The sequence below is a fragment of the Triticum aestivum genome, chromosome 3D, assembly GCF_018294505.1.
Source record: "Triticum aestivum cultivar Chinese Spring chromosome 3D, IWGSC CS RefSeq v2.1, whole genome shotgun sequence".
Taxonomy (NCBI): domain Eukaryota; kingdom Viridiplantae; phylum Streptophyta; class Magnoliopsida; order Poales; family Poaceae; genus Triticum; species Triticum aestivum.
In genome coordinates this window covers 22,055,466-22,077,231 of record NC_057802.1, presented here as the reverse complement: position 1 = coordinate 22,077,231, position 21,766 = coordinate 22,055,466, and the positions used below count along the sequence as shown (strand labels likewise).

Here is a 21,766-nt window from a genome sequence, read left to right as displayed (position 1 = left end):
TATAAATGACTTAAACAAATGATTAAGGTCGTCTTCATGGTCGAAACTCATTTCTCCTTCGTATGTTTGGGCAGGTTCAAACATCAAATGGGCGCCCAGTGGGCTCCCCAAAATTCAACCGTCTAGATAGTCAAGGCTTTCTCAAATCTAGCTCATGTGGGGGTGAAATGTGGTTTCCCGGTATATCCCAACACACACAAAAAACCACCCCGCAACGCACCCTTCCCTTTCCCTGCCGAACCGTCTCCTTTCTACTCGGTTTTCCGCCATAGCACGGCATTTCTCGCTGAAGCCCTCTCCTTTAAAATCAGATGACGCCCATCTTCGTCATGGCACCCTCTCTCCATCACACCATAACTAAACAAACCAACTTCAACCCTTATTCCGGTCATTCTCAACCCTCACTCTTATCACAAAATCCACTAATTCGTGGTCTAATTGAGCCAGCGATCGACGTCGTCGTGGCAGGCCAACAACAAGGGACATGGGCGGCAACCGCCTCCCCATCTTAGTGCTAGGAGGTGAGCTAGAGCACCCAATGCCCTCCCCTCGCCGGCCAGCAAAAAACAGAGCACTGTGGAGTGCTCTGCTCGCCGGCGATGGGGCATATATAGGCAACTCATTGGTCTCGGTTCGTGGCTGGAACCGGGACTAAAGGGCATCCTTCTGTCCCGGTTCCTGCCACGAACCGAGACCAATGGTTGTGGGCCAGGTGCGAGGCCCATTGGTCGCGGTTCGTGCCAAGAACCGGGACAAATGGGCCCAGACGAACCGGGACCAATGCCCACGAGGCCCCGGCGGGCCCCCTGGCCTCACGAACCGGGACAAATGCCTCCATTGGTCCCGGTTTGTGGCAGAACCGGGACTAATGGGCTGGCCAAGCCCGAACGAAAGCCCCTTTTTCTACTTGTGTCGCCCACACAGCTAGCCAGCCGTTGGCCGTTTGCCGCATCATCATACCCCCAAGCTATCAAACAATATTGCTGACACTGCATATTTGGCTTCACGCAAAACTTTAGATCTCGTGTTGAATCTAACCTCATAGATTGAGTATGAAAACATTTACAAATATGTTGATACTAATGATAATAATATAATATATGATTCTGTCTACACCCGAGCATCTTCTCTAGCAGAATGCTCGGGTGTTGCCATAGAACAATATAAGAGAAATGCATCCAACTAAGTGTTTCATCTTAATATTAACAGGTATAATGCAAGGGAGGGTGATATGCCCCAATACCAACATGTGTCATTGATTGGTTGATGTGTGAAGTGTGATACTCTTGTTCTTATCTATGTCTTCAATAATGTGGATCGAGGTCCTTGCTTCCTCCTTCTATGTGCTTCACATCTCTTTGTCCTCATGGGTTTACTCTTCTATGTCCATCACATCTCTTTCACCTCATTGTGTCTCCTACATCATCACCTCATAAGGTGACTCGTGCTTGTGTCCTAGTTTTTTTAATTTTCGCAAACCCCTTGGTGTGTACTTTCATATATTCGTAGTAAAATTAAGGGATAGTGTACGAATGGCGAAAAACAACTCATAATTGCCACAAATGATTGTTGAGTAAAATAAGAAACAACACATAGTTGCATGAGACCAAGAAAATATCAAGTCTGTATGATTTATTAACTATTTAAAAATATTCCTAGATGAAATGACAAATGTTTTTGTAGTGCCAAATTAATTTTGATAAAATTGTAGAACCAGATCCTGTTTTACGAATTAGTCATTCGATTCCAGAGAGGGCATCACAACTTACATGTTTTGAGACAGCAAATCGCTCCGCAGTTATTCGCTAAAAAAAGTATCCAGTAATTATCCTTCCACATGTTGTTGCCCAATCACTGGACTTTCCTTGTTGGGAAGTAAGTTCCTATTGTAGATGAATTCCTTAATCGTTATCTTCAAAATTCAATTAATACAAGATATATAGCATAACAGCAGAAACAACGCTAAGGCAAAAAACTGGTGCATAACAGGGGTAGGTTCTTTTGAGCACATATCACCTAGCTTCCTAGTCAAATAGCCTTAATTGGACCTTCAAGGGTTCACGTCAAATTACTAAATACTATATTTGCAACAAAATAATCAACAACTTTGAATATGTTTAGGCATGTACGCTGTCATTCGAAAATTCAAGAAAGGAAACAGCCAAAGACGACACTAATACTACAAGAAAGCAGTGACAGTAAGCCATGCCTGTGCACTTAAGATTACGTCGGAGACAGTGATCGACGCTGTTTTATTTCATGAAATTCATTGCATAAAAAGGAGATATTTATCTACTGATATTATTCATTGTGCAATATGATGGAGAAATAAGCACACAGTGGAATCTTTGATCAAGCTAGATGTCAAGACTTCATGCAAGATACTGATTTAAATAATTGTAGTTATAAATTATAAATCATGTGACCATGAGCAGCAGTAAGGCATGCTTTTGCAGATCAGATAATAATTCAACATTGAGCATGAATCCATGAACCGCAAAAAAATGGCATGTTTCTTTTACTAACAGGAAAACTCAAGTCAACACATAGAAAGTTACGGTAAGTATACTTCATTCCCGAGTGGTTTGCGTTAGCCTGATAGTATGCGTGTCTAATAGATATTGCTTATCTCTCATGACAATTGATGCTCTCCTTTAGCTTAGGGCCTTCCAAGATTGAAAGGTAAATGATTTCTGCAAAAAGAAAGAAACATGAAAAATCTATTAGATAACAATAATCTTGGATATTGCCAAATGTGACTATATCAGAATTCTAAGCGCACATGCATTCTGTAGTTTTTTATGGACAAACAGGTATTTCCAAAACCAACATACAGCCTCCTGCCCTCCTGCATAAAGCTATCAGTTTTAAGCCCCAGACAAACCAGGCAGTAAAACACGCTTTTATTGTATGAATTATTAATGAATGAAAGGGAGATGTACATTTTTAAGAAAAAATGCATAACAAATAGAACAACACTAGCAGAGGACTCAAAAAAGTTAATACAGATTTTTTTTGGGGGGGGGGGGGGGGGGGGGGGCATTACATACCCAGTGGTCATTCACATTGGCTGCCTCGGCCTCGCGTCGTTGTCCAACAGCACATCGTCCATGGCCGCGGGCCGCGCAACATCATCCAGGGTTGAATCGGCAACATGAGAGATGACATCCGATTTGTTATTAGTGCAGTTTACCTGTCATAAATTCAGAGAAACATCAATTAGATCACAGGGCTGTGTTGTAAATGAACAGGAACCGGTGCACTAAACATCTGTAAAATTAGGCCTGCTCATGAGAGCTCAGCAATAATACATAAAATCTTCCCAGTACCAATATGTAACAACGACATCAATATTAATCAAAAAAATATTCATAGCTAAGTGTTCCAAACTGAAAATTAAGACAACCCAATAATGCACAAGGAACCAGAGGAGGAGACATGGAGCATCTACCAGTGGTGGCCAACAAATCTAACCAGGTCTCTTCGCGCACCTCTCCAGGGTCTCCGGCAGCGACAAGCTCGAACTGCCCCCACTTTCGTCTTCGTCGCCCCCGCCTGCTCTGGAGTCTCACAGTCCAGCTCGTAGTTGGTGACGAGATCGAAGTGCGTCTTGTCGAGCTCGAGCACGAGCACGAGCCCCTCGCCCTAGTCAAGCTCATACACGTCACGGGTGTTCTGGGACCCGCCAAGCATACGAACGGCGGGGCGTACCCACTGACGCCATACTCGTCGGAGATGAGTCGGGCGATGGGGGAATCGACCCCACCAAGACGGGCGGGGTCGTTGAAGCAAGCAAGGGCGAGGGAATCAATTTCCTACTTTGTGTTGTTCTCCCTCCAGACTCCACTTGCTAACACCACCAATGGAGTAGTGCTTTCATCGTCTTTGACTCGTCGTGGTATGTAGTCACGGAAGATTCTTTTATTGTTTTCTCATAAGTAATGTCTGCTCTTTTGCTCATGGCAGCAGTCTTGATTAGTTTGCACCCGCAGCATTTCATCAGACGTAAATATAAGGGTATGCCCGAACATTGCTTGTCAGATTATCCATTCCTTTCCTCTCATCCGAGATGCATCAAGAAAGTGAGCCAAAACTGGGAACTAAAGGTGCATATAGTGAATTAGTAATGCACATAGATAGACATATAAAATGTGGCAAACTAACCATGAGGAACTCTTTGCCTCTTAGAAATGAAATAACAACTTGGTTCAGGTAGAAAATGAAATACTCCCTCTGTCCCAAAATAAGTGTCACGGATTTAGTACAATTTTAGTGCAAAGGTGTACTAAGTTAACGGCACTTATTTTCGAACAAAGGTAGTAGTAAGTTACCTGAGATAATGTACGTATGATTTAATGATTAAATGACCTGACAAAAGGGCTCCCTCTGTATTAATCATTCTGCAGAAAAAACAAAATTATGAGTTCCTTGCTCTGAAGCACCTAACTGCAGTTTTGTAGTAAATGTCTGAAAAGTAAAATCATGCTAAAATACATGATATATGTCAGCAAATACAAACTTTTTTTCATTTATATGTTTAGTAGAACTAAATCAACATATATAAATGGCAGGCATTACATCCATCAGAGTCCAAGGCTCTTTTTGGTGTCTTCAAATGCTGCACCCACTACTACCGGTTGGCTGGAACAATTGCTGATTTTTAATGACTCCCTCCATCTTAATCTTTCAGTATAACTACAATTGATTAAGAGCTCCTAGCTGTGAAGAACCTAACTGCAGTTTTTTTTAATAAATGTCTGAAAAGTAAAATCATACTAAAATGGATGATATATGTTGCAAATATGAAGTATAAAAAGAAAGTTAATAATATACCATACAGTAATATGAGTAAACTCTGCAGATCTGAACATGCAGGCTTTAGCATCAGGGATTATAGCTTTGGCAGTGAGTTTCTCCTTCCAGCACACAGACATTGCCTTGTATCTCTTTGTACAGACCTCAACATGAGAATCTTGTGAACTTATTTCCATTACCTTGGGATGGTGAAATCTTTATGATACAAAGCTGATGCATGTATTAGTTAACCTGCAGAGAATTCCATATTTTGATCTATATAAGTAAGAAAGCGTACAAATGAGGAATAGCTTTATTTAGGGCTTCTCATATAGGCCATTGAGTAAATTGCATGAAAAAGAGTCTTATGTATTAAAATAGAAATACACAATTCATAAAATATTCAGGAACAAACAAAATATAGGAAACAAATAGAAACATGTAGTTGGTAAAGGAATCACACAAATAAATTATGATATATGATAGAAATTGCCAATGGCCTTAGTTACTGCTATCCAATATTCTGATTTCTGCAGTTAACTACTAACCCATGACCTGTAATCCAATATTACTACTCCGGATTAGTAGCATCCTCCTCATTCCCATCTTGTTCATCGTCCCTGTTACAAAGAAACATCATCTCGATGTAAAATCATAGTGCTTGAAACTAATTCGTATCTCTAGCAGTACATTACATCCGATGTACTGACTGAAAAAAAATATAATCAATTTCTAGCAGTACATTACATCAATGTTAGGAAAAATGTGTAGTTGGCTATGTCGCATGTCCGTTGCTGGAAAAGGGCCAGAAGAATACCTTGGTCCAGAGAAATGGGGTTCAGTGCACACAACCCTCGTAAAATAACCTGGCTGAAAGGATATTAGAGTATCAGGTACCCACAGCGACACACATCCTAATTAAAACGTTGGATAACCTGATAAAAGTGTTTCTCCGTGTACCAGAAGCACGGGTGCATGAGATGGACTAACTATGAGATGCAAAACTCTGTGTATTTGTAGGCATCTTTTGATTTTCTCAAGCATCAAGAAGAAAATGGGGAATACGCGAAATACACTTCAAGTTTTATGTGTGGAAAATACCTGAGAGCACAACCAAAGCACGCCCCTCAATTTTTTCGCTCAGATATTACTCTGCTCAACTCCTTCACCGGGTCCAGTGAAACATCAACCTAAAACAGCAATTACAACCAGTAAACCAAATGCTTGATACTTTTATTATTCAGAAAACACACAAAAGTTAGGTGGAGGGTTAAGACTACATCTCATGTTTGAGTTGTACCGAAGGCCAAGGGTGGAAACAGTTTGACAGAGCACATAGTTAGAACCAAGAGGGTGGAAGAAATTAGTAGTTAGTACCTTGGGGAGATTAGGCATTGGTCCATTGACGAACTGCAAAACACAGTATCACATATTGGGCAAGTCTGAAACCACATTAGCATGGCAAATCAGAGCGGAAAACACGATTTTGGATGAGGATGGTTTTGTACCTGCACATGTGCAAAGGGACCCGTGAGATCAGGCTGCGCGCGGTCCAGCAGCGTGTCCTCCTCGTCCTCGGCCGCCTCCGTCTCCTCCTCCTTCTCCTTCTCCTCGTCCACAGGCTCGGCGGCGGCGACGGGGTCGGCCACCGCTGCTCGGGCTCCATCAGCGCGGCTCAAGCGGCGAGGCAGCGAGGCATGGCGGGATAGGGTTCGGGTTGCGTGCGGGAGCCGCGCTTGGGGGCGGAGTCGCGGCAAAGGGTCGTGAGGCAGGAGGTGGCGGCGGCGCCCGTGGCAGGAGGTGCTGCTCCACCGACGTGGAGGCTCTACGGCGGCTCCCCCGGCCGGATCTGGCACTCTCTCCGTCAGATCGGATTGGGGAGGGAAGCTCCGCAGGGATCGGCGGCAGATCGATGGGAGGGCGGCGGAGAACGATCTGCTGTGGGCACGAGGCATCGATCGTAGGTTTTTTTTTTGGCATGGTTTTTTTCACGGGGGATTGCGAGTTAACGGAGGTGGGAGGATGACGAAAAAAACCGGAGGTGGAAGGATGACGAAAAAAAACCAGCGAAATTAAACCGCGTAGACTATTCACCAAGTCGTCCATTAGGAGTAGAGATTATTGGGAGGGTGAGTGTCGGTGCATGTATATAGGCGTACGCATTTATATTGCATTTCTCTAAAAAAATAAAAAATGATAAAAAATAAAATACTTCTCTAAAATGTAATAGTATTTTTTTAATTTCATAAAATATATTTTTTCCCAGCTTCACCATATCATAAAAAGACTCCCAAACAAAGGCGAACGAAGGCCAGATTTCAAATAGATCCACCGAAGACCAGCACCAACCGAATCATGTGAGATCCGATGGATAAACACCTTCACACGCGCTCACTAGACACACCATTGGGACGGGGATAAAATGTGGGAGACATTATTTCTATTGAGGGACATCATCGTTGCCACACAACCCCAACCAAGATGTTGAACTTAACAAGAACGAGAACAGGGTCCCTCCCGCCGGGGGGGGGGGGGGGGGTCCTCTGCACCTCCATGGCCCAAAGGCCATCAAAGATGGGATGGACCGGCGGCAACGCCGACGGGAGGGAGGAGGAAAGCCTGAGGTATGTTCTTGGGGAGGAGCTAAGGGATATGTTGGATGTCTTCTATGTGGTCTGGCATGACTCGCCCATGTTAACATAGTCATATCGACTATCGACTGCGTTGTGCGCATGGTGGAGGATAACATGTGTTTGGCATGAGTTGTGGTGATATCGCTTCTAGGACCTTGGGGGTAGAAATGAGGCATTTTATGCCATATTGTTACAAAAGAGCCAACCTAGGGAGATGGTCTTAGGCTATGAAGTTAAAGCAGCCGTTTGATTCATGCGAGAATCAAATTTTCCGAGTATATTATAAAACATGTTAAATCTCTAGTTCTCATGCGAGTTCTAATGGTGACACAACGACGGAGAAACGTAGTTAGGGGTGAAAATTAATCATATAAGGACCAGGTAGTGTTGTTTCCCTTTCCTTTACATATTTTCAAGTGAAGTGCATAATGCGATTAGGGATGAAATCAAATACGAATGCGAAGTAAATGTGACTGAGATATGGTAAGATGTTTAGTCAATTTAGATTACATACAATATCTTACAATTTTAGCAACATAAACGATAATGATATGTTCTCCATAGATATAATCTTAGTACAGTAATGGTTTATAGGCCCGATAGATATAGAAGAACAGTTGACCATCCTTTTAGTTTTCCCATGTCGGAGAATTGGGCGTAGAATTATATTTGCCAAAATTGGCTAGCGTAACTTTATTGATCACTGATATATCCATATCCATACTTGGTTCAATATGCATCACCACACTTATCATAGTTGTCTCAATAAAACAAGTTCGTGTTACCCACTTTTATTTTACCAAAACGCTAAGAAGCACATCATTTGTTTTAGTAAATAACTAGCAAGTTATAGTTAGGAACTTCTTTTTTACTCTTCAATCCCCGCAAATAACCTTGCTAAACTTATATTTACCTCCCTCTTGTACTAGGTAACGGTATGGATTATAACCATTATTATTTCTAGTAATGGTGTTTGTGTAACTAAAAGATAGCTATCAAAACAATGGGGAACAAACAATGTCATTTTAGTAATAGAGCCATGAAAACATTGGTTTCTTACAGTACAACTAGGTATGGGTCATAGGTATGGCCCGCAAAAGAAACTAGGTATAGGTATGATAGATATAGAAGAGCACTGACCACTAATTTGGATTTCACGCTCGATAATTTAGGTGTAGGGCTATAGTAGAATTTGCTAAAACTAGCTAGTGCAACTTTATTTGGTCATAGATATATCCATATCTATGTCCATATCCACATTTGGTTCAATATGCGTAAACATATTTATAGTACTTGTCTTCGTCATACAAATTCGGATACCCACTTTCATCTTAATTCAAATACACATGGACGCAAATTTGGTGAATATGGTTCTACACGCATCTCTTATGAAAAGTAAATTAAAAAATAATACTCCAAATGATCCGAACTTTGTTTTGCGAGAAAATCTTTCGATCTATTCATCAATTGTCAATACAAAGAACAGTAGAAGTAAAATTTACATCCAGGTTCATAGACCACCTAGCGACGACTACAAGTGTCGGACCGAACCGAAGGCTCGCCCCCGTCATCTCCCCTCCCTCGTCGGAGCCGGGCAAACATTGTTGCAGTAGACAGTCGGGAAGTCGTCGTGCTAAGGCCACATAGGGCCAGCGCACCAGAACACAACTGTGACGCCCCCGATTCAATCGTACACTAATCATACACGCAAACGTGTACGATTAAGATCAGGGACTCACGGGAAGATATCACAACACAACTCTAAAAATAAAATAAGTCATACAAGCATCATAATATAAGCCAGGGGCCTCGAGGGCTCGAATACAATTGCTCGATCATAGACGAGTCAGCGGAAGCAACAATATCTGAGTACAGACATAAGTTAAACAAGTTTGCATAATCCTACCCGGCGATCCCCTCCTCGTCGCCCCGTTAGAGAGCGATCACCGGGTTGTATCTAGCACTTGGAAGGGTGTGTTTTATTAAGTATCCGGTTCTAGTTGTCATAAGGTCAAGGTACAACTCCAAGTCGTCCTGTTACCGAAGATCACGGCTATTCGAATAGATAAACTTCCCTGCAGGGGTGCACCACATAACCCAACACGCTCGATCCCATTTGGTCGGACACACTTTTCTGGGTCATGCCCGGCCGCGGAAGATCAACACGTCGCAGCCCCACCTAGGCACAACAGAGAGGTCAACACGCCAGTCTAAATCCTATGGCGCAGGGGTCTGGACCCATCGCCCATTGCACACCTGCACGTTGCGAAAGCGGCCGGAAGCAGACCTAGCCTAGCAGGCGTTCCAGTCCAATCAGGCGCGCGCCGCTCAGTCGCTGACGTCACGAAGGCTTCGGCTGATACCACGACGCCGAGTGCCCATAACTGTTCCCGCGTAGTTGGTTAGTGCGTATAGACCAAATGGCCAGACTCAGATCAAATACCAAGAACTCGTTAAGCATGTTATTTTGAAGTAACCGCGGACGCCGACCAGGGCCAGGCCCACCTCTCTCCTAGGTGGTCTCAACCTGCCCTATCGCTCCGCCACAAAGTAACAGTTGGGGGCCGTCGGGAACCCAGGCCCACCTCTACCGGGATGGAGCCACCTGCCCCTTCAGCCCCCATCTCCGAACAGTATCATAAGTAATGAAACAGTATCAAGTACATAGCATATGCCCGTGATCACCTCCCGAGTGATCACGGCCCAGTAGTATAGCATGACAGACGGACAAGAGTGTAGGGCCACTGATGGAACACTAGCACCCTATACTAAGTAGTAGGATAGCAGGTAAGGGTAACAACTGTAGCAACAATGACAGGCTATGCATCAGAATAGGATTAACTGAAAGCAGTAACATGCTACACTACTCTAATGCAAGCAGTATAAAGAAGGAATAGGCGATATCTGGTGATCAAGGGGGGGCTTGCCTGGTTGCTCTGGCAAGTAGGGGTCGTCAACAACGTAGTCGATCGGGGCACCAGCAGCGGCGTCAGTCTCGTAGTCTAACGGAGAGAAGAGGGGGAAGAAACAATGAATACAATGCAAACAGATGCATAACGATGCATGACAAGACAACAAACAGTGCTAGGCGTGCCCTAACGCGGTAGGAGGCGATACCGGCGAAGGGGGGAAACATCCGGGAAAGTATCCCCGGTGTTTCGCGTTTTCGGACAGGTGAACCGGAGGGGGAAAGTTACGTGTTTGCTATGCTAGGTATGTGTGGCGGACGAACGGGCTGCGTATCCGGATTCGTCTCGTCGTTCTGAGCAACTTTCATGTACAAAGTTTTTCCATCCGAGCTACGGTTCATTTTATATTAATTTAAAAAGGATTTTATCTTTTTCTAGAATTAACAGAATTAATTTAATTAGAAAAAGGTAATTATGACGTCAGCATGATGTTAGCAGTCAATGTTGACCGTTGACCTGGTCAACCTGACAGGTGGGTCCCACCTGTTAGGGACTGCTTAACTAATTAACAGTAATTAATTAGGTTAACTAGTTATTAGGTTAATTAATCTTAATTAGTTAATTTAAACAAAATTAATTAGGTTAATTAATTAACTAATATTTTATTTATTATTATTATTTTTAATTCTTTTTTTATTTAAAACGTTCTGGCCATGGGCCCCACATGTCAAAGGCCAATAGGCCTAGCGGGTCGGGCGTGCAGGCGACGGGCGCCAGCCCGAATGGGCGCATGCCCAGGGGCGGGCAAATCCGGCGCGGCGCCGGAGCAGGGGGAGGCCGGTGGCCACGGCGTCGGCCAGGGAAGGCGCGGGCCTGGCGTGGGGAGCGGCACAGCAGCGCTAACCGGGCGGCGTGCGGTAGCGGGAGGCCGCGGCGGAGCGGGACAATGGGAGCAGGGGGCGCGGTCATGCGCGGGGCGCTGGCACTCGGCCAGGCCGCGGCGCGGCTATGCGGCGAGGCGGGCGCGTGCAGGGGAAGGTGGGGCAAGCGACGGGCATGCGCCAACGTCAACGGGCGCTTGCGGGGCAAGGGTATGGCGAGCAGGGGGCAAGCGCGACCGGACGCTAGCGGGCGACGAGGAGCTGAGGCAGAACGCGGGCGGCGACAGCGGGCGAGCGGCGTGGGTGGCGACAGTAGGCAAGGCCAGCAAAGCCGGCGCGCGGGCGCGCGGGCGGCGGTACTGGCCACGGTGACCGAACGAGGAAAGAGGAGGAGGGGAGGACGGGGCTCACCGAGCCCTGTAGTTGAGCAAAGCGGGCTCGAGGAGGAGTCGGGGAGGTCCGGCGAGGCGGCACCGGCGACGGAGAGGACGGCGGGACAGCTCCGGCGATGTGGCTGGTGGTGCTCCGCCGGTCGACGGCGTCGTGGTGGCGGCGGCGTTGTCCAGGGGCGATGGGCGACGCGGGCGGCGCGACGAGCGGGCCGATCCCGCAAGGGAGAGGCACGGAAGGTCCGGCGACGGCAGTGGTCACCGGGGCGCCGGCGAGGTGGCGCGCGGCATCGGCGTTGACGGGGTCGGGGGTGCGGTTGCCCCGATCCAGACGGGGGAGGGGAGCGAGGGGAGTGTGGGATCGAGGGGAGTGGGGGTAGCAGTTAGGGTTTCGGTCGGGTGTGGGGAAATAGGCCATATAGGCCAGGGGCAACGGGGTGGGCCGGCTGGCTGCCGGTTGGGCCGAGAGGCCCAGGGAGAGGAGGGTTTCAGCCTTTCTTTTATTATTATTTCTTGTTTGTTTTATTTTCTTTATTTTATTCTGTTTTATCTTAGTTTCCTATTGTTTTAGTTTTTTGTAAAATATATACTTGGCATCTAATTTAGTATTTCAGTTTAGTCCATTGTCACAAAAAGTCTAGCCCCCAAATAATTTAGTTTGATACTTTATTAATTAGTAAAGGCATTTAAATAATTAGGTTTGCTACTATTTAAATTATTTTAGTGCAGTTAAGCATTTCATAAAAGTTTGGTTTCACCACCATAATCACCTATGCATTATCTGGCACAACCCAAACATTTTAGTTTTAAAGTTTGAAAACTTTTACCGTTTGATTTGATTTTGATTTTGAATTTGAATTTGAATCGGTTTCGAACTAACGCGAGATTAGCAACAGTAACCGTGGTGACGTGGCACCATTAGCAGAGAATTACTGTAGCTTAATTATCCGGGCGTCACAATTCTCCTCCACTACAAGAAATCTGGTCCCGAGATTTTAAGAAGGGGAGTAAGGGGGAAAGGTCTGGTTACGATATTCTAACGGATCTTCTCGTCTTGGTTGAGCTTCTCAAAGAGGTCTATCCACTATGTTGATGTCTTCACTTCTCTGCTTCAGGTCATCATGATGAAGCCGACATCCTTTCTTAAGGATCTCCATCGTACTTACGAATAGGAAAGGGGCAGCTTGACAACGATAGCACGCTACCAGGGGTAATCACCGGGGGTTATCCCACGAATGAACATATGAGTATCTCTCGAGTTGAACAAATGAAACACATCGAGAGCAAAGTAGGACAGTGCAATAAGAAGTTTCGAGCGGATAGGCAATCGTTCATTGCCTGAAACAGAGTGTGAAAGGGGTTCAGAGCAACGGGAATAAGTATTGTGTCCGATACTAGAATTGATCGCTAGGAAGGTGGCTCGCAAATTACATACGAAACGAAGCGCAAGGGATAACTTCGAACAGGGATGTACAGGAGAGTCAGGTTTCGATCCTGTGGAACTGTGGGTTATGGGCCCACAATGTGGGTTAAAATTAGAAAGGGGGCTGACATGTTGCACGGTCATGATAGCAAGGCTTGTCAGAGGGTAGCCTGCCAGCTATGTTGGCAACAACGTTGGTACCAAGGGCGAGGGACGAAGAGAACCATTTTCCTGCTCGTTGAACGAGGCGGACCAATAGGCAAGGTTCTCGTCCATCGGTGGCTACCGGAATGTCATCAACAATAGTAACAGGGTCTTATTGACAGAGTAGTACACCGAGGTGTTTACATAAGCAGTGAATTATTACTGCTTAGATCATATAGATCACAAGAAAGATTAAATAAAATAATGGAAAGGAAAAGGGTGATCATCAGATTAAACAGAACAATGGAAAGGAAAATGTGTTTAAACACATATTTCAAGGGTATATCCTTCCCAAGGACAAGCTGAGCATGATATCCATGACAGGATATAATGTAGAAAACTCTTTAGGCAGGGGAGAGAAATTTCATGACATTACCCATACAACGGTGTTTGGATAATTGAGCAAGAATCATTTAGCATTGGGCTTCAAATGTTCTTGTAAAAAAAATCGGAGTACCACAGACATGCTTCGAGATAGCATTGGCATGGTCTTCAAGCAAAGGTCAGACTTTGGATACAAAGGATCCATCAGGAACAACTTGTAGAATAAGTTTTACAATTCCTCATGGAAGAATGGATAACCTTGCTGAAAGGAAGAACTATAACAATAGGTCCTCCGGTCAAGTGTGCTAGGCATGACATCACCTTACTGGGTCATATAAAGACCAATGTTATAACTCTCGAAAATATGCTCCAACCATCATAGCTGACCGAGATTCAGATATGATCGGTGTTAGGAAACCTCAGACTCAGGATGCCTGAGAAGAAAAGGTGCCAGACAAATTGACGGGATGACACTGTAAGATTCTCAGGAAATGAACTATGAAGTGATTTCCGTTAACAAGAGTTCATCATTAACCCAAGGAGAGGACAAGGAGGTGGCTGATGGGCTAAGGACAATTCATCGAGATTTCCAAAAGATGGATTTCCACAATTATGTGAACAAGGAGATAACATTCGTCAGATCAAATGATATAATGATGTATGCTCGAGGAAAACATACACAATCAAACATTGATTGAAAGGTGCACCCGAAATATGGGCTTTGGTAGCAAGATCAATGTTAGAAGGGTGATACGATATCCAATACACAAAGAATGTAACTAACGTTCATGAACTTACAAGCAATAGGGTTGCTAGAAGTTTTGACTTCACACATCATAGTTAAATGGCTGGTATCCCGGTTAGAAACAACACGGGGACCAAAATATGAACGGAGATGGCGAGAAGTATTACTATATCAAGAATTCTTAAGAGGTGGTGAAATTCTCACGACATTCTTGACATAAAAGATGGTAATACTCCAAGGTAAAGAACAAATGCTGGATAGGAAGGATCCTAAGGTATAACACGAAACACGAACAAGTTTGTGTTGGAGGGAAGGCAGTAAAGTGGCCGATGATAACACAAATCATCGAGGGAAAGGATGGTCTTTCTCATCATGAATTCAATTGATATTCTGGAAGGACTCAGAATGCTCATGATGATCACGACATATTTGTCGAGAGATTCCATGAAGATGTAATCGATCGGCGATGACATCAAGTCAAATGAATGATGAAGCGAAAGGTTATTGGAACCCTGGGTATGACACAAACTCGAAATCAAGTTTGCTGTTCAAGGAGGAATGATATGACGAGGAAGATCGACGTAAGATTAGCTCACCGTCGAAGGTTGTGCTCCGTGATTAAGGACCATGTAGCACAGTTAAAATTAGCACGATAATGATGTAGCCGAGTAGGCTAGGAATGACGTGATCGAGTTCAAACTCGTAAGTAATGAAGGTTACCAAGAGATGTTGAATCGCAGTGCGGACTCGATTCAGTTGTCGGTGTCCTTGAGGGGTTCTAACAACTCAGAACCCGTTGGAAAAATGGAATCGGCAAGAATATTAGTTGATGAAGAACTCATAAGAAGTTATGTTGCTCCTGATAATCTCGAGATACCAGGGGGTAATACTTGACAACAGATCAAAGTAGAGGTTGGACTGGGGTATTGCTCCGTAGAAGACAAGTGCTTAAACTTGTCCGCGAAATGGGATCAAAGAAGAACAATCATGGTCAAAACCACGATTGCAAAGGACCAAAACAAAATACAAGATAATTTTAAAACAAGGGAAAAATTATTATTACAAGAAGCTTTCATGATAAGTTCCACATCAGGTCCATGGGCATGAACACAAAGTTCAAGGTCGACTCCCACTTCTTCAATGCCTAACCTATCATTTACTTCTCGTCTTTGAAGAAGTTGTAGAGCAGAAAAATATCTGGTAAAACACCAGAATGGTATGACTTGTGTAAACTTTCGGGTGCATACGGTTTTAGGGAAGGTATAGGCTCAACCCATCGGGGCATCTTAGAAACATATACTACAAAGTTCAGAAGTAAATAACTCAAGCTCGAAAGCAGAGCATCGTTGGCCATATCAAAGAATAGGATTTAGCAATGGCATTATGTATCAGGGAAAGAACTTCTCGAGGTTTTTGTGTACAAAGGACACTGTCGGATGAAAATTCAACAAAGGATCTGACGGTCCATAACGGAGTTGATGTGAGCATTTGCACACCATCAATGGAAGAAACAATGCAAAGGTATTTAATTATAGAAACAACTGACTACATCAAAGCTCAAAGGCAAAGGAATTAAGATTTCCAGATCAAGGGATCAGAAGCAATTGTTCTGATCGAAAATGAATAAGTTCAATAGACTTAGAAGCACAACCGATCAAGGCATTGATTGGTCAAGAACCAGCTCATATCCAAATGACGTCTGAGCCGGAAGGATAATCCTAGGATTCGACTGATGATGGTGAACATTCGCAACTTATTGAATCAACAGACTCAAAATGATAATGACAAAGGATGCCAATAAGATTACTAGACTTATGGGGTTAACCATAATGCAAGCAAGTAAGAATTTCAAGAGCAATAGGCTCCTGAGGATTTTCGGAAGATTGAATGGTATTTCGAAGATTGGTGACATACATGAATCAACTGGGGATGAGTGGATACTCGGTGAGTGCGAGAAATTATCCATAGGGATATTCATGTGGCAAGAACTGCAAGGCAGTAGGCACAAAGTATTCTCGGAACATTAGAGAGAATTTCGGGGTATCTTGGAATAACAAGATCAACTGGGAATAAAAGTAAGAACGACAGGTGTAAGTATTTATCCATAGGGATGTTTCGGTGGTAGGGAATTGCAAAAGCAGCAGGCACAAAGTCTCGAGAGAACATCGGAGAGTATCTTCGAAATCCTTCGGTGGACCAAGTAATCATCTGGAGTAAGGGGCTCTCCGGGTGGAAGTAGTTACGAGAACCTAGAGTCGGCGTTAGTAAAATCATTTAACCCGAATAGAAGAGAGATCAGAGTCCCAGAGTATAGATCGAGGAATAAAAGATCCTAATACCACCCAATGGCGACGTGGGCCCGTAAGCCGCACAGCCATGTTAGTAAAAACTTTTTCAATGACTAGACTCGACTTCGGCCAAGGAGTTGGAAAGGGGATTCCTACAAGCAGTTGTCTCTGATACCAACTTGTGACGCCCCCGATTCAATCGTACACTAATCATACACGCAAACGTGTACAATCAAGATCAGGGACTCACGGGAAGATATCACAACACAACTCTAAAAATAAAATAAGTCATACAAGCATCATGATACAAGCCAGGGGCCTCGAGGGCTCGAATACAATCGCTCGATCATAGATGAGTCAGCGGAAGCAACAATATCTGAGTACAGACATAAGTTAAACAAGTTTGCCTTAAGAAGGCTAGCACAAACTGGGATACAGATCGAAAGAGGCGCAGGCCTCCTGCCTGGGATCCTCCTAAACTACTCCTGGTCGTCGTCAGCGGCCTGCACGTAGTAGTAGGCACCTCCGGTATAGTAAGAGTCGTCGTCGACGGTGGCTTCTGGCTCCTGGGCTCCAGCATCTGGTTGCGACAACCAGGTAGAATGGAAAGGGGGAAAAGAGGGAGAAAAGCAACCATGAGTACTCATCCAAAGTACTCGCAAGCAAGGATCTACACTACATATGCATGAGTATATGTGTAAAGGGCCATATCGGTTGACTGAACTGCGGAATGCCAGAATAAAAGGGGGATAGCTAATCCTGTCCAAGACTACGCTTCTGGCCACCTCCATCTTGCAGCATGTAGGAGAGAGTAGATGGTAAGTTCACCAAGTAGCATCGCATAGCATAATCCTACCCGGCGATCCCCTCCTCGTCGCCCCGTTAGAGAGCGATCACCGGGTTGTATCTAGCACTTGGAAGGGTGTGTTTTATTAAGTATCCGGTTCTAGTTGTCATAAGGTCAAGGTACAACTCCAAGTCGTCCTGTTACCGAAGATCACGGCTATTCGAATAGATAAACTTCCCTGCAAGGGTGCACCACATAACCCAACACGCTCGATCCCATTTGGCCGGACACACTTTTCTGGGTCATGCCCGGCCGCAGAAGATCAACACGTCGCAGCCCCACCTAGGCACAACAAAGAGGTCAGCACGCCGGTCTAAATCCTATGGCGCAGGGGTCTGGACCCATCGCCCATTGCACACCTGCACGTTGCGAACGCGGCCGGAAGCAGACCTAGCCTAGCAGGCGTTCCAGTCCAATCCGGCGCGCGTCGCTCAGTCGCTAACGTCACGAAGGCTTCGGCTGATACCACGACGCCGAGTGCCCATAACTGTTCCCACGTAGTTGGTTCGTGCGTATAGACCAAATGGCCAGACTCAGATCAAATACCAAGAACTCGTTAAGCGTGTTATTTTGAAGTAACCGCGGACGCCGACCAGGGCCAGGCCCACCTCTCTCCTAGGTGGTCTCAACCTTCCCTATCGCTCCGCCACAAAGTAACAGTCGGGGGCCGTCGGGAACCTAGGCCCACCTCTACCGGGATGGAGCCACCTGCCCCTTCAGCCCCCATCTCCGAACAGTATCATAAGTAATGAAACAGTATCAAGTATATAGCATATGCCCGTGATCACCTCCCGAGTGATCACGGCCCAGTAGTATAGCATGACAGACGGACAAGAGTGTAGGGCCACTGATGGAACACTAGCATCCTATACTAAGCAGTAGGATAGCAGGTAAGGGTAACAACTGTAGCAACAATGACAAGCTATGCATCAGAATAGGATTAACCGAAAGTAGTAACATGCTACACTACTCTAATGCAAGCGGTATAGAGAAGGAATTGGCGATATCTGGTGATCAAGAGGGGGGGGCTTGCCTGGTTGCTCTGGCAAGTAGGGGTCGTCAACAACGTAGTCGATCGGGGCACCAGCAGCGGCGTCAGTCTCGTAGTCTAACGGAGAGAAGAGGGGGAAGAAACAATGAATACAATGCAAACAGATGCATAACGATGCATGACAGGACAACAAACAGTGCTAGGCGTGCCCTAACGCGGTAGGAGGCGATACCGGCGAAGGGGGGAAACATCCGGGAAAGTATCCCCGGTGTTTCGCGTTTTCGGACAGGTGAATCGGAGGGGGAAAGTTGCGTGTTTGCTATGCTAGGTATGTGTGGCGGACGAACGGGCTGCGTATCCGGATTCGTCTCGTCGTTCTGAGCAACTTTCATGTACAAAGTTTTTCCATCCGAGCTACGGTTCATTTTATATTAATTTAAAAAGGATTTTATCTTTTTCTAGAATTAACAGAACTAATTTAATTAGAAAAAGGTAATTATGACGTCAGCATGATGTCAACATGACGTCAGCAGTCAACGTTGACCGTTGACCTGGTCAACCTGACAGGTGGGTCCCACCTGTTAGGGACTGCTTAACTAATTAACAGTAGTTAATTAGGTTAATTAATCTTAATTAGTTAATTTAAATAGAATTAATTAAGTTAATTAATTAATTGATATTTTATTTATTTATTATTATTTTTAATTCTTTTTTGTTTAAAACGTTCTGGGCATGGGCCCCACATGTCAAAGGCCCATAGGCCTAGCGGGTCGGGCGTGCAGGCGACGGGCGCCAGCCCGAATGGGCGCACGCCCAGGGGCGGGCAAATCCGGCGCGGCGCCGGAGCAGGGGGAGGCCGATGGCCACGGCGTCGGCCAGGGAAGGCGCGGGCCTGGCGTGGGGAGCGGCACAGCAGCGCTAACCGGGCGGTGTGCGGCAGCGGGAGGCCGCGGCGGAGCGGGACAAGGGGAGCAGGGGGCGCGGTCATGCGCGGGGCGCTGGCACTCGGCCAGGCCGCGGCTCGGCTATGAGGCGAGGCGGGCGCGTGCAGGGGAAGGTGGGGCAAGCGACGGGCATGCGCCAGCGTCAACGGGCGCTCGCGGGGCAAGGGTATGGCGAGCAGGGGGCAAGCGCGACTGGACGCTAGCGGGCGACGAGGAGCCGAGGCAGAACGCGGGCGGCGACAGCGGGGGAGCGGCGTGGGTGGCGACAGTAGGCGAGGCCAGCGAGGCCAGCGCGTGGGCGCGCGGGCGGCGATACTGGTCGCGGTGACCGAACGAGGAAAGAGGTGGAGGGGAGGACGGGGCTCACCGAGCCCTGTAGTTGAGCAAAGCGGGCTCGAGGAGGAGTCGGGGAGGTCCGGCGAGGCGGCACCGGCAACGGAGAGGACGGCGGGACAGCTCCGGCGATGTGGCTGGTGGTGCTCCGGCGGTCGACGTCGTCGTGGTGGTGGTGGCGTTGTCCAGGGGCGATGGGCGATGCGGGCGGCGTGACGAGCGGGCCGATCCCGCAAGGGAGAGGCACGGAAGGTCCGGCGACGGCAGTGGTCACCGGGGCGCTGGCGAGGTGGCGCGCGGCATCGGGGTTGACGGGGTCGGGGGTGCGGTTGCCCTGATCCAGACAGGGGAGGGGAGCGAGGGGAGTGGGGGATCGAGGGGAGTGGGGGTAGCAGTTAGGGTTTCGGTCGGGTGTGGGGAAATAGGCCATATAGGCCAGGGGCAACGGGGTGGGCCGGCTGGCTGCCGGTTGGGCCGAGAGGCCCAGGGAGAGGGGGGTTTCGGCCTTTCTTTTATTATTATTTCTTGTTTTGTTTTATTTTCTTTATTTTATTCTGTTTTATCTTTGTTTTCTATTGTTTTAGTTTTTGTAAAAAATATACTTGGCATCTAATTTAGTATTTCAGTTTAGTCCACTGTCACAAAAAGTCTAGTCCCCAAATAATTTAGTTTGATACTTTATTAATTAATAAAGGCATTTAAATAATTAGGTTTGCTACTATTTAAATTATTTTTGTGGAGTTAAGCATTTCATAAAAGTTTGGTTTCACCACCATAATCACCTATGCATTATCTGGCACAACCCAAACATTTTAGTTTTAAAGTTTGAAAACTTTTATCGTTTGATTTGATTTTGATTTTGAATTTGAATTTGAATCGGTTTCGAACTAACGCGAGATTAGCAACAGTAACTGTGGTGACGTGGCACCATTAGCAGAGAATTTATGTAGCTTAATTATCCGGGCGTCACAACAACTGCCGCCGACGAACAGAAATATAGATCGGAAGGATCCAACCTGCAGACACACATATGTAGAAGAACGAAGACCAGATCCAGTCGGATCAACCGAAGACAAATGCCGACCGAATCACCTCCACACGTCTTCCGGCGACGCTTGAAACATCACCGAGACGGAGGCTAGGCAGAGAGGACCTTATTCCATATTCAAGAAGTCACCGCCACCTCGTGTTCTTGAGCATGACACAAATCCTAACAAAACTCAGAAAAGCACCTAAAAACAGAGCCCTCCCGTCGGCAAGGACCGGGAACCACCACCCCTCCATGATCCAAGGACCATAGGAGGCGAGGCGGACCGGCGGCGGCACCGACGAGAGGCAGAGAAACCCTAGAAAAGAGTTTGCGCGAGAGCCAGAGGGAAGGGATATGATGCGCACCACGATCCAAACTTATCGATGCTCCTTTAATACAACTCAATTAAGTCAATTAATTTGGATCGAAGGGAGTACTAGAAAAAAAATCAAAAGATTTCTTTCTGTAATATACATAGTCGATTGATATACTCATTTATGAAGTTCACGTGAAAATAAAATCCGTGGTATTCTGGGAAAAAATATATGAAAAAGACTCAAAGCTATATTTAAAACACTGTTTGATGAATAGTAATGTCCAAATTATATTTTTCTTCACTGAGAATACACGGATGCCAATACTTCATGAAATATCACAGGTGAGTAGAATCCAAGTTTAGTATTTTTTTATAACTTCTGATTTATTCATCAACTGTCAATGTAGTATAAAGAATACAAGAAGTAAAAAATACGTCTAGGTCCGTAGACCACTTAGCGACGACTTCTAGCACTGGAGCGAGCCGAAGGCGTGCCGCCGTCTTCGCCCCTCCCTCACCTGAGCCGGGCAAATCTTGTTGTAGTAAACAGTCGGGAAGTCGTCGTGCTAAGGCCCCATAGGACCAGCGCACCAGAACAACAACCACCGCCGACGGAGAGAAGTGTAGATCAGAAGGATCCAACCTGTAGACACACGGACACATACGAACGAGACGAGATCCACATGGATCCACCGAAGACAAACGCTGACAAAAT

General features: G+C 45.9%; 1 long non-coding RNA gene across 13 annotated transcripts; it reads right to left on the bottom strand.

Annotated features, from left to right (window-relative positions):
• Positions 1 to 1,024: 1,024 nt before the first annotated feature.
• Positions 1,025 to 6,769, bottom strand: LOC123076988 (uncharacterized). 13 transcript variants are annotated; one of them, XR_006436336.1, is made up of 10 exons: positions 6,303 to 6,769; positions 6,172 to 6,204; positions 5,896 to 5,984; positions 5,612 to 5,664; positions 4,834 to 5,414; positions 3,452 to 4,400; positions 3,051 to 3,193; positions 2,570 to 2,693; positions 1,770 to 1,883; positions 1,025 to 1,417 (listed from the first exon to the last, which is right to left on the bottom strand). It is a non-coding gene; the product is annotated as an uncharacterized lncRNA (long non-coding RNA). The 13 variants fall into 13 exon arrangements; XR_006436340.1 differs by lacking the exons at positions 1,025 to 1,417; positions 1,770 to 1,883 and having other exon boundaries at positions 2,389 to 2,693; positions 3,452 to 4,100; positions 4,165 to 4,233; positions 4,332 to 4,400; positions 6,303 to 6,768; XR_006436335.1 differs by lacking the exon at positions 1,025 to 1,417 and having other exon boundaries at positions 1,621 to 1,883; positions 6,303 to 6,768.
• Between the last annotated feature and the right edge of the window lie 14,997 nt (positions 6,770 to 21,766).